The following is a 17,213-nucleotide window of genomic DNA, read 5'->3' on the forward strand; positions in this document are numbered from 1 at the left end:
ATTGCTATTGGCTATGAACCTAGTTTCCAAAAATATATTCTATAAAACACATTCCAGATAGTCTTTAAAGTTTTCATAATGAAAGTTCTTGTCCTTCAGCAATATTTTTTCCAAGGTAAAATTCCCTCTCTTGTTATTAAAGAGCATAACCAGTGCGAGTGAACCCATGACTATTCCATCTTCCTTTTTTAATAGGTATATTCAGGTACAGCTAGAGCATTCTAAGCTGCAGGTGGCAGACCACTGATATTCCGAGGTATGCAATCATCACCAGCAGGTCCCGAGATATCTAAACAACTCTGGAGCAAGAATGACCCCACTATTCTGTGTGGCTGGGTATTTAGTCTGAAAATCAGGTCACTTCTACCAGATGGCAGAAACACATTATAGATATTTTTTGAACAATATAGCTTCCTCTGAATATCCTGGGGCCTCTGGGAATGATATAGAAGAGATTAAAATCCTCTAGAGTCCCTGAAACACATTTTCATAATAGAACAGAAGCTATAGGGCCTATGAGTTGTCTTGATCAAATATTTTATTACAAATGAAACTTTTGGTTATCTATTTCTGGGGAATTTCAGAAATCCTAGATTCTGAAAAGTCCTTGGAGAGTCCCTTTCACTGAATCATGTTTTTATGCTAATGAAACACAACATTAAATCTCAGGATGAAACTCCCAGTAGTATAAATCCCTTTTGAATTGTTTGTACTATGTAGTGCCTGAATGAGTTCTTCTTCGTATAAACAATCCATCCACTCTTCCAAAAAGCTTACCCATAATCAACAAGCAGGAGTATTTTTGAGACCCTTATCTGACCTATAATAGATATTATAAAATTACCTAAAAATTAAGAAAATTTAAGACATCTTTGCTTAGAATTTCCTTCCTGCATGGTATTCTACAATGGTTCAAAGTTCAATAAATCTGGAGATGTAGTAAAATCAGTAAAAGTATCTTAAACTTTAGACAAATTTAGTTCTACTTTTCTTAGTATTCCCTGTTATATGTTCTTACCTCTTGAGATATTTTAATATTAAAATGAAAAACTATTTCATCTTAAAATATGAATTTCCCAAGTAGTATACATTCAATTAGATTTATGAAGGAAATAAGAACAAGAGAGAAAAAATGTAACATATCATGGACTATGGAGAATTCCAATTAAATTGGTGATGGAGGAAAGTGGATGCCTAAAATTTTTTAAAAGTTGTATTTCCAAAAAAATTAGTAATGTGGAAGTGCATGCCACTAAGTCAAAACTCCAAACCATGACTAAACATTATGTGAAACCTATACGAAAATCAATGCAAACTAAATTTCTGAGAGGAAACCAGCAGATATTTATAAAGAAAATCCACATCAGCCTTAAATTTTATGTTCAAATAACTGGAATATTCTTTACTAATCAAGTGATTTTGTTGAAAGTATGGACACTCACATAGGAACCCAATTGGCTAATGTACATTTTAAGAAGGAATTTCATGTCAGCTAACAAAAATGAGTCACAATAGAAATATATTTATAAGAAGTGTTGGATGTGCCAGTGACCATGGTTATCTCACTATCTCTATGAACTCCAAACCATAAGAAGAGAACAACATTGAAGATGGAGTCCCAGATTATAGTGATGTGTCTACAAGCCACAGAATACAAGGTTTTCCGACAACCACTGGAAGACAAACATAAAACAAATCCTTTCTGCAGAGCCTCCAGATGAAACTAACTGTATTGAAACCCTGATTTCAGATTTCTTTCTTCCAGAACTATAAGAGTAAAATCTCTGTTTTAAAGCACCATACTTTTGGTGCTTTGTTATGTCAATCCTAGGAACTTATGCGCATCTAGATCCAGTATTTCATATATAATTTAAAATCTTCCACAGGGCACTTGATGTTCAGGAGTGTGTAACTGCATGTGGCATCACACTTATTCTCAAGCTGATATCTGGATGGTAATCAATTTCAAATCATCCAACCTTCCTTCCTTTCAGGTAAAACATTTTATAGAATGTGATCACTATAATATTATAACTATCAAGATTTGTTAATAGATATCAATTGCCCCTATTAATCAAGTCACTAGTTATATCTACATTGATGGGGGATTATAATTCTCTTGCTTAATCCTAGTTCCTACTTAACACCAACAAACTGACCTCCCTCAAGAATGTTAATATCACTAACAGGTTTAAGAAGAATTAGGACAGGGTGATTGGGGCTGGAAAGAAGGCACTGAGAAACAACGAAATTTTAAAAACAACTCAAGAACATGCTTGGGTAAGACAGATCCTCTGCAACCCTGTTAAAGATTCTTCATTACAGAAGGATTCGCTCCCAAGGAGAAGGTTTTCATTTACTATCAAACTTCGATGTCATTAGGAAATTTCACATTTTATGTCAAGAGGGATTATCTGAATAAATGATGAATATAGGTGCCAATTTTTTTACTTCCATATTTGTTATTCTAAACCAAATAATAGATTAATTTATTTGGAAAGGAATACAGAGTATAAAATGAGACCAAGAAAAGAGAATGAGGAACATCACTATCTACTCATGCCCATCCACTACCCATCTCTGGTAGTACTGATAAATTATGGAAGGTTTCCTTGAATTTCAATGCTTCTTTTAACAGAAAAGAGAAGCACATTTAAACTTCAAGAGAAAAATATTCTTAACAACAGTGTTTGTGTAGGTCTAGGAAATATCCCAAACCTACATGTGCATCTGATTGGTAATATTAATATTCTCTTAAGAACAAGCCTGTCTGTAATTAATGTATGAGTCTGTGCTCTAAGAAATCTCTCATTGGAATCAGCAGCCCATTAGGGAAGGACTGTTCCAGGGATCCCCAGCATATCATAATCTTTTCTACATTCTGATGTGACAACTTTCAAGCAAATTCATAAGCATATTTTTAAATGTTGAATGAAATAAGAAAGAAATCATAACAATAAGTGACATAAATAATTATTGGATTAAGTATAAAATTAATGCATGGACTACACCATTTAATTTTGAATAATATCACTTACTGAAATTTAATATGTTCTCTGTTGCATATGCTTCACACCATGAGACATTTTATATATAACTCATTTAATATTCAAAACAATCTTATACAGTAGGTATGATACTTGCTATACTTGGTTTGAAGCTATGTACCTTACAAATAGAAGATTCTGGATTTGGCCCCAAACCCACTGTGTTTTTCAGCTGTGCTATCATAGTTCTACTGAAACTGAAAATCAGCAAAGCTGGTATTAGAAGTTAACTTTTTTTCACATAGAATTTACCATTCTATTAAAGTTGTATACATATTGATACTTTATTAGTTGGATATTATGACAGAAAAGATTACTTTCCAAAAGAAAATAAAAATGGACCTCAGCTCTAACCAAAACAGAGAATCTCCTTTATATGGATACTTATGTAATACTGACATAACCCCTGTTCTCTAATTGCTTTGTTAATGAGATGGTATGTCAATATGAATTATTTTTAAAACCCATAGTTACATGCAGCTACTTTAATGATGGACATCAGTCTGGGACCTCATGAAAGCTGTAATTGTACCCTAACTTTCTGCTTTTATAACTGAAATAAGTATTGCTTCTCATTCCAAAAATACATCTTATTTGACATGAGGTCTCTCCTAATCTTCACAGAGGATTTATGACCTGTATATTATTCTGACCTCACTAGAAAATATGAAAAATTAAATCTTTAATAAGTACACATTTATGGATATAGTCCAAATTTCTAAAAATGTTTTCCATAACATTGCTTTAATTACTTCATTATGCATTCAGTCTTGTAAGAGGAAATGAAATTGCAAGTAAATAAGTTCATGTCATGGAATTATGGAAAAGATGGACAAATAAGATATTTCTTTCACTGGTACCATAATCAAGACCAATATTGTTTACCTTCAAATGTCTGCAGTCTTGAACAATGTATAATCTCAGAATAATAATTTTGAAACACTGAAAGACTATTTCTTTTGAATTAAACAATTGGTAATATATGAATAACAAATAAATATTTTTCTGATAAGAACATTAATGATTTTTTATTGTAAGTTTAGGAAATGAATTATTGTCAACACATTAATTACTTATTCTGATTGTTTTTAAATTTTACTTTTTGAATTAGCTTATATTAATAATAAGAGGACATTTCATTATTTTCATTGCATTCATGTATACTATTATGGAGATTATTTAGTCAGACATGCATCTAATTTTCCCCAAACAGTTCAAAAAATAGAATTTTATTTTTTGACATGTTTATTCAATAAAAATCAAATTATGGAATTCTTTGCAAAGTGAAAATCATCATAAACTGGGATAGTTGACTACAAATATTAATTTGAAGAGAAACATTAATAATGCAAACCCAGCAATAAGTGTTACCTGAGATCTAACAAAAACACATTTGCTTCCATAATAGGATGTGTTTTCTGTTTGCATGACCTTGGAATGCAATTATGCCACTATTTTTATATGCCAAGATTTTCGTAAGGGTGGAGGAAATGGATCAAAAATTGTGAATGGAGGAAAGGAAAAATAGCAGTAAAAATACACAAAGACCACATAAAATGTGTCAAAGAAAAAAATATGTCCAAAATGATAATAAAAAGAAATCATACCAGGAAATTACTTGGGTTTTTTCTATCTTTATTGCATCCACAATGACAGGTATCTTTGCTCCTAAAAGAATTTATTATTCATATAATGAAATAGTTTCTGTTAGAAAAAAGTCCATGGCTCATTACTTTCCATCTCATTTGCTGTTCCACATAGTACATTTAAGAAAATGAAAACACATTAAAGTGCTTACATATCAACATATATGGCTAAGGAATTTCTACTTGGATTATGCTTAAAGTAGTGTAATCAATTAAATCAGCAGAGACAAACAAATTTATAAATGCAATGAAAAATATTTAGCATATTCTCTGTATTTATTTCTTGTGCTACTCTATGCTGCATACAGATGCTTCTTGGAGTCAAATATAAGTATATAAAGTAACATGACATTTGCAAAATTATATAATCTGTTAATCACAAAATTAAAAAAAAATCATAGCTTTGTGATGTTCAAAGTTACCAGAATATCAAATTTGCTTTGTAAATCAATAAGGAAAGATATTTTTTTTCTTTTGTGTCCTATATTTACTTGAACCAAATAAGGTACTATATATAGATAATGCATTTAGGATTTAAGGAAGCTAATAAGTAATATGATTGTCTTCACTCAGTTTCAGAACTGTTCACAATATGTAAATGTTGAATTAAACAGGTATATATTAAAACTAAATTTATATGTATCCCAGGTTAATTTAGAATTGTGACTTGATCTTTGGCTGCAGTTAGCCTCCTAATAAATTCCTAGTGAACTGAGGTTGCTTTTCAGGAATATAACCTGTCCCTGTTAACATCTGTCATTAATCCTACTTCCTGACCATTCTCATAACTTTAAACTTAACAAGTGAATTTTTACCAAGAAGATGTGGCTAAACTTAGGGTTAGAGATCCGAAGTTTATTAGAATCATCAGAATTGGTGGAATGCCCTTCCAAAAGCATTTACTTTTTGTATCCTCCTAGGAACATTTCCTAAAATCAGGGTACATGCAATGAATTGGCTGAAGAGGAATAAGTAATAGTTTCTGATATTGTTGCTTTTCATGGACTTGGCCTCTGATTCCTGTTTAAGCTGAGAGTTATTGTCCATGAGGCTAAAAGAGGAGCCTAAAATCTTTCTCTCTTTGATGAATCTTTGAGAAACTGTAAGAACAGAAGTCCTGACATACACACCACGTACTGCAGTCACATAGGGATGATTTTCTCATTTTTATACAGGATACCTCATAGCTCAGTACATTAATGATTCCAAGGGTACCAGCACCTTGACACTTTGAAGACTGGAGCAATAAAAACGTCACAGTAGATCACACTCATCCAGGCGTGGGTGGTCTCTGAGTTGGCTCCAGACACAGCAGAATCAGAGTGGCATTAGATTCAAAGCAATGGTTACAAAATGAATATCCACACAAGGAGTTACAGGGAAACTATGAAATGGTCATTGGTGAGATCTACACCATCCAATTCTTTTTGAGATGTACTTAGTCATCTGCCTTGGCAGATAGGAGAAATCTGGAAACAAGTTATAAGTGTGTCCACAACTACAGATTTGAGTGAACTATAGCCTGTGGACCAAATCTGTTTTTCCACCTGAGTTTGTAAATAAAGTTTCTGTGGAGTAAAACTACAACCAATCATTTTTGTGTTTTCCATGGGTAATGTTATGCTATAACAGCAAAGTTGACTATCTCTGACAGAAACACTATGGCCAAAGATGGATAAAATATTTACTACCATTCTTTTCAAGAAAAAGGTTGACAATCCCTTGTCTAGATTATGAAACCCTGCTTGGAGTTGTGTAAGTCTGTATTGGTTTACCTCTATGAGTGCTAGAGGTTTACAAAACACAAGCACAAAGAAAGATTGTATTTTTAAAAGTTTTGGAAGCACGTTTGAAAAGCAGAGAAAGACAGAATATATAATAATAATATACATATCTGACTATGACTTCAATTCAGAAATAAAGCCAATTTGTGAATATGTACAAAGTACCTCCTCAACTTCATATGCCCTGGCTTACTTTTAAGTAGGATAATGATGAAAAAGTATTGTCCCTATTTTATTGTAGCTTTCATTCAGAAAACATCAGAGAAAAATAAACATATAAATAACTAACATTTACATAAAGCTAGGTCTATCATAAGCAATATAGCAGGAAATGTAAAAATGTGAGAAGAAATCCCTTGGGTATATTAACCCCACACACAACACAGTAAAATTTCTACTAAGCCCAACCAAACCCTGGCCAATGCTCACATGTAGAAGTGAAACATACATATTAATTGTTCTCTATTACTGTGTTCTGGAGTGGTTTGTTACAACTAGCATGGCAATATCTGAACAATAAACAATATATTCATGTGTAAACATAAAACCCTTCCATGTCTTACAAAAGCTTGCAGCATCTATTTGGAGTGTTCTTTCAATAGGTAATTATGAGCTTATGTTTATTCCACCATATTCCACTCACACCACCATGCTTCCTGACCCTCGGACTTGCCGAGAACTTTTGTGAATCAAATACATAAATGTGTGGGATGCTTTTTCTTTGTGTATTTTTCTTGGTTTTCTACACTTTGTTCATATATCAGAATAGATGTCACTGCATTAGAGACAAGTTCCCTATCAACATACTAACATACTAATACTTCTCATTTTTTTTATTTGCCTGATACTGTTCTGCATTTTACTGTTCCTATATTCACTGATTCCTAACATCAATTTTAACAAAATAACAACAAGAACTTTAGTTTAGTGATTTTATTTCTATGTATGTGTCAATCAGTTAATAATACATAGAAATATTGCAATTTCTCAATAATATTTGCTAAACAAAAAAAAAGCAGAATTCATTAACATCCTTGTTGGACTTTAAAGACTTACTGATGTCATTCTGTTTTAAAAACTATATAGTTTATTTTGTCACTAATTTTCTTCAATACTTAATAAAGTTTTAGGAGTTTGTTTTCAATTTCTTGTATTTAAAAGAAACAATTTATGGCTTTAAGATTGAAGAAAAGGAGGAAGAACAATCCATGTAAATGAAAGTCAGAAATGCTTGGGAGGGAACAAAGAAAGGCACTGTCTGTGTCGTCGAGTAGAAGTGTGATCTTCCAATTAAGGAGTGATTCTGAGACACTAGTAAACAAGCATGAATATGAACCTATGAAATTTCCTGCTGCTCATTCTGTCAAACTAACTTTGTTTAGAAATAATAGTATATAACCTAAATAAGGATGGTCTTCTCAAAATCTACAATTCTCATTCTAATATTCCATAAATAGATAATAAAGCTGGTGCTGGTGACTCACACCTAAAGTTCTAGCTACTTGAGAGGCTGAGATAGGGAGGATTGTGGTTCAAGGCCAGCCCTGACAAAAAAGTTTGTGAGATTGCATCACAAAGGAAAAAAGCCGGGCATTTTGGCATATGCCAGTCATCCCAGCTATAGCAGGAAGCATAAAATAGGCATATCCCAGTCCAGGTTGGCCTGGGCAAAAATTTCAACCCTATTTCCAAAAAAACAGAAAATGTACTGGAGGTGTGACTCAAGTACTCGGGTGACTGCCTATCAAGTATGAAGTCCTAGTTCAATCCCCCCCCTGCCATCCAGAGAGAGAGAGAGAGAGAGAGAGAAAGAGCATTTATGAAATTCTCAAGTGTTTTCAGAAAAAAGATACCACCGAACATCTGAAGAAACAGGAAACATTGGGCAAAAATAAAGTTAAAAGAGGTAAAGAGTTGTTGGAAAGACATTGAAATAATGATTAGAAATTATATTTTTCAAAACTCTTAAATATAGCACAAGAAGTATGTTTTAAGTAAGCAGAAGTTAACCAGAATGGTTATATCAATTTCCAAGTATGCTTTTCTTAGAGATGGAATATCACATCATTTAAAACATTTTATAAGACCATCTTTTCAAACATTAGATCTACCCTCTAATTTTTTAGGTGGTACAGAATTTTAATCAAAGATCATTAGATTTTAAAATAAATATAAATTTACATCAGAACATCATTGACAAATGAAATTTATGATTAGTAAATAGTTAATAATGAGGAAAAAACCCTAAAATACCTTTCAGAATCTATTGAACTTTACAATCTCAAAAGATATTACAACATTGTGGCTTAATGAATGGAAAAGCTTGTGATTGAATGTCTCAGTTACTGATCCACAGGGCCTCGGTTTTAGATTCAACAGAGATTCAAAATAGATCAAGCTCAATGGGTCAGTGGAATTTATTAACTCTGTTGCCTTACCTTCATTCACTTCAGGCTTGTGAACAGAATTCCTGCCTCTGTGACCTAAACAGTGTATCGCAGCAAGGTCAATTCACTGTTTTCACCCATACTAATGACTGATTTGACTGTTGTCTGATCAATGTGATTGATTGCATGCAAGTTTGCTGACAAAAGACAAGTTGCTTTTCTGCAGCTACTTTTTTTTCCTTTATTGTTGTGATGGGTGGTGGTACATTGTGGCATTTACACAAGTTCTTTCTATGTATCAAATAAATCATACATGAAATCACCTCCTCAGCCGTCTCCTTCATCCTCCCTCCTCCCCTAATTCCTGAGGCAGTTTCAACAGGTATCATTTTTGCATTTACTTACATGACAGCTGTTTTATGACTTTCCAGATTAGCATTTGAGAAGGACTTTTGATATCTCTCTGTTTAATCCCTCCACCACCTCTTCTCTGAATCACCATCTGGGACTGTTAGGATTCAGATTATTGAAACGCTTACCCTATAAATCTATTTAAATCTGGTTCAGTCCCAGCATTCCATACAACAATGCTACAGAGGCTTTTGCTACGTTTGGTGTCCTACTTTTTATGTGCCTACAATATATCCCACCATGTTTGCAGATCAACATGAATTCAATAGTTCATCATTATTGATTATTCATTCTTTCCACTAATCATAATATTCAAATCCTACTTCAAGGCTCAAGCAGGAACAAACAAAAAGGCCTCCATAATTATATGAGGAAATTAAACTTCCAGGGCCAACATGGGCAATGCTTAATATTAGTTTAAAAAATTGTAATGAAAAATTTAATGATGGAATTTAGTTCATACGTAGGCAAGTCATTCTTGCTAAATCATACCTAATTATTATTGCCAAATAATTATATTTTAATCAATGTCTCTAGCTCCTTTCTAGTTAAAACTGTGAAGAGTATTAAGACAGCTTTTCTGTGCACAAAATTATGTATTCTTATTTTCATGATGCAGGCATCCAACAACTTTCACTCTTTTCATAAAGCAAAGATGAATGATTTCAGCCTTGGCAGGAATCCAGACACCATATTTTAATCCCCTGAAAGTTTCAAAAAGTGGAATTATTTGGGTTTTTTTTTTTTACTAATAGTGAATAACAGGTACCTTGAGAATTTGTCTGGTTATACTATTACCCAAAAAAGGAAGATGTGAGCTGTTTTAATGTTGAAGGAAAACTAGAAAATCTCACCCCTGTGGGGGTTTAAAGCACATACTTACATTGATAAATTATTTAAATAAATTATAGAAATAAAAGTAATGTTTTCAAAAAGTTGAGCAAAATCCTTTTTTCCAGAAAAAAATTGTTTCATGTTATATTTACTGGCAGTCCACTTATATATGCTATTCCTCAGAGAGCCAAGGCATGAGCTTGCTTCTTTGAGAAGATGATTGGTAATTAATATATGATGAATTTTTTGTAGTACTGCACACATACACAATAAACTAATTTTATGTGTTTTGCTAAAAATAAACATTTTGACTGTGTTATTCATTTTAGCATTTGACACCAAAGCACTTGAATAGGAAAAGGAAAAAGAAAAGCATCCATAGCATAAGTTCAAAATAATGTCCTTATTTTGGCTAAATTTTGTATTCTAAAATTAATATGTATAGTTTTTCATTTACATTAACTTTGGCCTTTTATTTAATTGATGCAAAACTAAAATAACCAGCTCTTATTTCATGTTTAGCAAGGTTTAGAAATCTAAATTTCATAGTATACAGCTAACTATTGGATCCTCAGGAATAGCTAGAGTACAGACATGGAGATTGTGTTTGAAGAAAAAAAGTTTGAAGAAAAATCTTCAAGAAAGAAAAGCAAAAAATTAAAGTGTGAATAGAGAAAAATAATCTTTATGCAAGAAGTAAGTAGATAAGTTGAAAATAGTTTCAAAGGTAGTAGTCAATAATGACAAAAAATTGTAATATCAATGGAAAAAAATTTGGTTATACAAACAAGGCGTCTCAGAGCAGTTCAGTGATGTCCATTTGGAGCCAACATGTAGTTAGTTAGGAGAATCTTAGCTGCAGAAACTGGGAACTGAGTGGGGAGGATATTTGCTGCTTGGTTAAAATTCAGCAGAAAATATTAGATGAAGGGAGATATTTTTGAAGATAGAGATGCTAGTTCTTGCTGGGTTGACCGTTTTTTTTCCTTAAGTTTCATTTTAGTGGGTTTTCTTATTTTTGTTGTTTTGTGTTCTTGAGACATGGTCAATCTATGCTTCTCTGTAGATTGTGAACTTTCTTTAGAGCCCAGACTGGCATTGAACTAAGATCCTCATGAGTCAACCTCCAGCATGCCAGGATTATAGGTATGTGCCACCAGGCATGCAGGCATGGTTTATTTTTGTTGTTATTGTTCCTTTTTGTTGTTATTGTTCCTTTTTGTTGTTATTTGTTTGTTTAGTTATTTGAGGTACTGGGGTTTGAACTTGGGGCCTATACCTTGAGCCACTCCACCAGCCCTTTTTGTGATGGGTTTTTTCTCTGAGATAAGGTCTCTTGAACTATTTTACCTGGGCTGGCTTCAAACCGCTATCCTCCTGATCTCTGCCTCCTGAGTAGCTAGGATTACAGACATGAGCCACTGGTGCCCAGCTTTATTTTTTTTATTAGCATTTTATAGTTATGCAGGGAGGTACATTGTGACATTTACATAAATGCTTACTATATATCTTAATTCAATTGATCTTCTCCATTTTTCTCCTTTATCTCCCTTCTCCACTTAGAGTAATTTCAATAAGTTTCATTATTCTACTTCCATACATGAATATTGAATACTTCCATTATAATTATCCTCCTTCATCCTTTCCTTAAGTCCTAGCCCTCCCACTGTTACTTCCTCATGGGCAAGGCCTATTTTACCTTCTTAAATAGCAAGGGGGGTTAGGGAGGCAGGGGAGGAAATGGCACAAATAATGTAAGCACATATGAATAAATGAATAAAGAAAAAAATTAAAAGAATTAAAAATAAAAAAATTTTTTGTTAGTTTATGGCAATTATATGGGGGGTTTTGTTGTGACTTTTCCATATACAGATATACATTTTTTGTGAGCTAGGGTTTGACTTCAGGGCCTACACCTTGAGCCACTCCACCAGACCTTTTTTTTTTGATGGATTTTTTTTTTTCCAGATAGTGTCTTAGGAACTGTTTACCTGCACTGGCCTCTAATCACTGTCATTCTGATTTCTGCCTCCTGAATAGCTAGAATTACTGGTGTGAGTCAGCAGCTCCTGGCTTACATTTTTTTTTTTTTTACATTTCCAGTGACAATAAGGATGTTTGAGTATCAATATCAAGAAGTCTACATGAGACGTTGCTAATGTAGGTGAGAGTAGAGATATTAGAGGCAACTTCAGAAGATGCTGCTGTCTCTGTCACACCCAAAATTCTTGTAGAAAGATGAACTATAGCAAAAAATAAATGTCATGGTGAGAGAACTCTTTGAGATGCAAATCAAGACATTTATCAAGGGTATGTATGAAATGGCTATGCTTAAGAAATTCAGATTTTTTAATGATATTTACAAAAATATTGAGTTATTCTTTTGCCCAAGCTTATTAGAGTCCTTGCACTTTATTTTCATGTGTTAGAATTAATAACAAAAATTTAGCCAATTCAATCCAATATCAGATGGAATAAATATAGAAATATTCCAAAATACCTCTTATAATTAATTTATTCTACATCTAAGAATGTTGGTAGTGCTATCAACTTCCACTACACCCAGTCCCAAGTTAAAATCCAATCTATTCATGCATCTCAACTCTATAATTGAATAGAAAAAATATGTTAAGAACAATTACTTGATTATTTTTGATTTTTCAATTCCTGTTGAATTTCTGGATCATAATTTAATATACACAAATATTTGCAAGGACAAAATACAATAGTTTGCTTCTTGGTTAAATTGTCACATGTGTAATCTCAGCTCTGTGAATTTCCAGTGAAGAAAATTGAGGTTAAAAGATCATTATATTCTCTGTTTTGTTTTCTTCATTTCAGACTTAGCAAAATTATTCTCTATAATATCATATTTTTTTCTTACAACACTGACATTGGAGTTTGCTTTGATTTTGTTATTGTACATTTGTAGTAGGTCAAAAAGTATTATAAGTAAAAATAGAATTTTTGGTTATAATACACAATTTTGGAAAGATTTACATTTCTCAGATTCTTAATGTTCATTGATTTGAATTGCAACAATCAAACTCCTGTTGTTACATTGAGGAAAGGAAAATGAAGCTGTAGTACGGGTGTCATGAGAACTGAACATTGAAATAATGCTCCTCATAAGTTACAGTGTAACAGTATCTTTGGAGTTCTTCATTAATGTTGATTTTAAACATTTCCTCCAAAAAATGGCTAACACCAAGTTAAATGAAATGGGTATGTTGGAGTTCTGATTACTCATCTTGTATATTCAGCAAAAACAAGAATGAATAACTTGGATTTAAAGTTTAAATATTAGAAAAACATCCCAAGTAACAATTGCAGGCACCATCAGTTTTAGATATAAAGGGGTTACTAAAAATATGACTGTTAATTGAAAGGTATTGAGAGCTGGAGAAAAATTTTCAAAATCTATTTCTTTACTATACCATTTATTTCTTTCTGAATACATTTATCAGTTATGTTTTGTCATTTGGACAACTTGCTTTCACAAAATATTTCAGAGTCTTTGAGACTGACTAAAATCATATATATATTTGGTGTACCAAGTTTGAACTCAGGACTTCAGGGTTGGTGGATAGGTATTCTACTGCTTGAGCCTTGCTTCCAACCCTCCACCCCTTTTTTGGTTTTGATTGTTCTGGAAATAGTGTGTCACTTTTTTCCCAGACTGTACTAAACCCTGACCCTCCTATTTATGCTTTCCACTATTGCTGGGAATAGAGGCATGAACTATCATATCCAGCTTTCTTCCATTGAGATGGAGTCTTACAAATTTTTTTGCCTGAACTGGCCTGGAAACTCCATCCTCCAAATCTCAGCCTCCCACATAGCTTGAGGTGACAAATACACACCATTGTGAGCAGTTACTGGTTGAGATGAGGTCTTACGATGTTTTCCCCAGGCTCGTCTTGAACTGTTATCCTCCCATTCTTAGTCTGGAAGGTAAGCTTACAGGCATGAATCATTGGCACCTAGCAATACTTGATTACTTAATCATGTGATTACTGTAACATAGCATAATCAAAATAAATTACTTGTTGAGATAAATACTGAGAGACTATATTGCAAGATGCATTTTTCTTCTAGTCAGACTTCCTTTCTTTTTAAATTTTAGTGTGATAAGCTACTCTTGCTTTAGTTGATTTTATATTCATTGTCCTCTATCTTGATGAAAGTACCAGTAGTGATACTTGTAATATTCATCTACCAAGAACCCAGTGGTCTTCACTCTGAAAATACTCTATAATCTCATATGTTTGTCTCTGCAATGGCATTGGTTAATGAACTAAATAATATCACTTTGAATTTATATGGAATATTTCTTTCAAATAGGGTAAAAGTAGAAATATAAATATATAAGCAAGACAAGTACATTTGAAAAATAAATATCAAAGCATAGCCAAGACATTTAGATATAAATTACTTTTACAAATTTGAAAATTCTAGGCATATAAAAATATGCCTAGTAACAAAGGAGAACATTGATCTGAATCTCCTTCCAGAAACTCCTGGAACACTTGTCATATATTTAATGATTTTTAGCACTCTGTCAAGAAGATTGAAAAAAAAGATTAGAATAATAAATATGATTTAACCATTCTTCTCAAGATAAGATAAAACTGAATGTATATCTCTTTCTTTCCTGAAAGCTAGGCTTAAAATAACTAAAGTAAATGCAACTTTTACTTCTGTGCATTCTGTCTCTTCAAAATGCCTTAGTATACAAGAGGGAAGAAGAACTGAACATGCGTATACAGACATTAATTAATTCAATCCTATCTATGGGAAGGATTAAAAACCATAGCCAATCACCACCCTCTTTTAGTAGATGCAGAGCTAGGGACAAAGACATGTGTACTGTGGCATTCAAAAGCAGGGGACTCAGAGATGCTCAGAAATGGGGAGGTAAAAGTGACTCAAACCATCATTGTGATAAATACTGAATAAGAGACTAGAAGAAAATTTTTACTAAATGTTCTCTGTGTTTCTGGCTCCCCACATCCTACTTCACTTATTATTTTAAATACACTAAAATTAGCAATACTGTGGTACATTTATTTGTAAGAAAGAAACAAACAAAATTTCTACCCTCCCAAGAATGAACACGAAAGCAGATGTGCTGTTCTTTTTTTACTACTATTTTTTCTCTCATTTTCATTAGTTTGTAATATGTACTATTGTTTTTTTTATGATTGTTGCACTGTATAGGGGTTCATTGTAACATTTACAAAGGTTCTTATAATGTATCAAATATATCATACTTGAATTTACCCCCTCCACTGCTCTTTCATCCTCCCTAACTTGATTCCTGGAGGAGTTTCAACAGGTACATAACATGTGTATACATTATTAGCACCACATTCATCCTCCTACCCCTTTCCTTGCTACCTAACTCCTTCCACTGGTGCCAAGACCCCTTTCCCCCCTCAAACCTGTTCTGTTCTCTTGTTCTCAGGTTTTATGGAAGAAAAAACATAACAGATAAGAGAAACACGGTGTTTGGACTAGTTTGAGATATGTATAGCTGCACAGGCAGATTCCTTGTGTTGTTTCCATGCATATGTTGGATATTACAATCCAAATTGGCTCATCACTACCAGTTCTCTTCACTCTACCCTAGTCCCCTTCCCATGGTGGCTCCAGCCAGTTTAAGATTTCCATATCCATTCCTGTATAGTGAGCACACAACCACATTCAAGTTTTTGGTGTCCTCCCCTTGTTCTAGCCCTCCTGTATGTGGCATTGTGACCCATGTCCAATAACATTGCTGCATTTGTTTTGTAATCTGCACATGAGGGAGAACATGTGGCTTTTGACCTTCTGAGCCTGACTAACTTCACTTAAGATGATGTTCTCTAGTTCCATTCATATACTTGAGAATGATAAAATTTCTTTTTTGTGGCTGAGTAAAATTCTATGTGTATAAATACCACATTTTCTTAATCCATTCATCAGTAATGGGACATCTTGATTGTTTCCATGTCATACCTATTATGAATAGTGTAGCAATAAACATGGGTGTGCAGATGACTTTGTAGTAACCTGACTCACATTCCTTTGGGTAAATCTCTAGGTCGTTCCCAAGATTCTGACAACTGTCTAAGGTAAATTTTATATAATCAACCCCAAATGAATATACAGAGTACTCCATGCTAAAAACAAAAGCAAAAACATAATTTCAGCAAAACACCTAGAGGTTAAAAGTATTTACAGCAAAATGGTTATGTGGAGTTCCAGGAAAACATCAATGAATTCACCATGCTTGCAGTCAGGAGAGTAGAATATGCATGTGTGCATGTACCTTAAACAAACATAAAGCAAAAGATGAGGGCAAGCCACATTTGAAAAGATGTAATTAAAATATCAGAAGACCGCCCTTACTGAAATGCAACCATCTCCTTACCTTTCCTTTACCATTTTAAGGCAGTAATGACTGATAGTCCATGGATGGTGCACTTTCAGTTTGGCAGGAGATATCCTAGTTCTAGGTGTTCACTTGAGTTGTTTCATTAAAGCAAACAACAAATATAGAGACTATGAAGTATTATTATCCCCAGTTTAAGATGAGGAATGTGGAGACCAGAAAGTTTCAGTAATTGATCCAGAGTTGAAGTTCATGAGTCTTAATTTCTGGGGAAAAAAAATCTGTCATTGTAATGAAAAATTTAAAGAAAATTCTGGTTTAGTGATTAGTTTTGCCAAAGAAGAATAAAAACTAATTAACATGTTTATGAATCATGGGAAATCCTCTGAAATAAGTAATGTGTCCCCTCTTCATATAAAATCCAATTCTTACCCTCAACACTCTTACTCTTTGCTTGGAAGTGGACTGTTTTCACTACATTCCCCTTGTTCACTGCAGGCAGAGTGAGACGACCTGTCTCTCAGGTCAGTTATCATCATTTATACTTTGTCACCTTAACATTATGACATGCCAGCAGATCTCCTTCCCCCTTTCTATGTAGTAATAATTCAATTATTCCTTGCCTAGCAAAAATGAATGCTGTAATAAATGGATGAAGATATATGTGATAACTGAAACTAGTGAATACATTTAGAAAATTTAAAGAATGAAAATTCAAACTCATTGCC

This window comes from Castor canadensis, chromosome 9, assembly GCF_047511655.1.
Source record: "Castor canadensis chromosome 9, mCasCan1.hap1v2, whole genome shotgun sequence".
Classification (NCBI taxonomy): Eukaryota; Metazoa; Chordata; class Mammalia; order Rodentia; family Castoridae; genus Castor; species Castor canadensis.